Here is a 370-nt window from a genome sequence, read left to right on the forward strand (position 1 = left end):
CGTGTAAAACAGTTTTAGGGATATTTTAAATACAGGAAAAATACACACACAGGTACCCATGCACTCATGCTGTCATTCACACACACACACAGAGGCTTGCATGCACGTGTAAAACAGTTTTAGGGATATTTTAAGAAATACATTTGTTTTTTTATAATTTTTCAGTTTTTCAGTTTTTTCAATACTCTGCAACAGTAGAATAAGCAAGAAGAATATATGGTAAAGTTGTATTCTGATGGATATAAGAAACTGGATATAGAAATACATTAGTAAAATTATATTTGTTTTTTATAATAAAATGATTTATTAATATTGGTGTATAATTTGAAACCTCATTATTATACACAAATACACACCCAAAGCATATGTC

At 28.4% G+C, this 370-nt stretch overlaps 1 long non-coding RNA gene across 1 annotated transcript in view; it reads left to right on the forward strand.

The window, feature by feature from the left end:
- The window catches only part of LOC119587008, a 461-nt gene extending 327 nt beyond the window's left edge, over nucleotides 1–134 (forward strand). The window contains exon 2 of the long non-coding RNA XR_005229985.1: nucleotides 53–134. This is a non-coding gene — a long non-coding RNA (uncharacterized LOC119587008). The remainder of the gene's footprint in view (nucleotides 1–52) is intronic.
- Nucleotides 135–370: the final 236 nt, after the last annotated feature.

This window comes from Penaeus monodon, chromosome 22, assembly GCF_015228065.2.
Source record: "Penaeus monodon isolate SGIC_2016 chromosome 22, NSTDA_Pmon_1, whole genome shotgun sequence".
NCBI lineage: Eukaryota > Metazoa > Arthropoda > Malacostraca > Decapoda > Penaeidae > Penaeus > Penaeus monodon.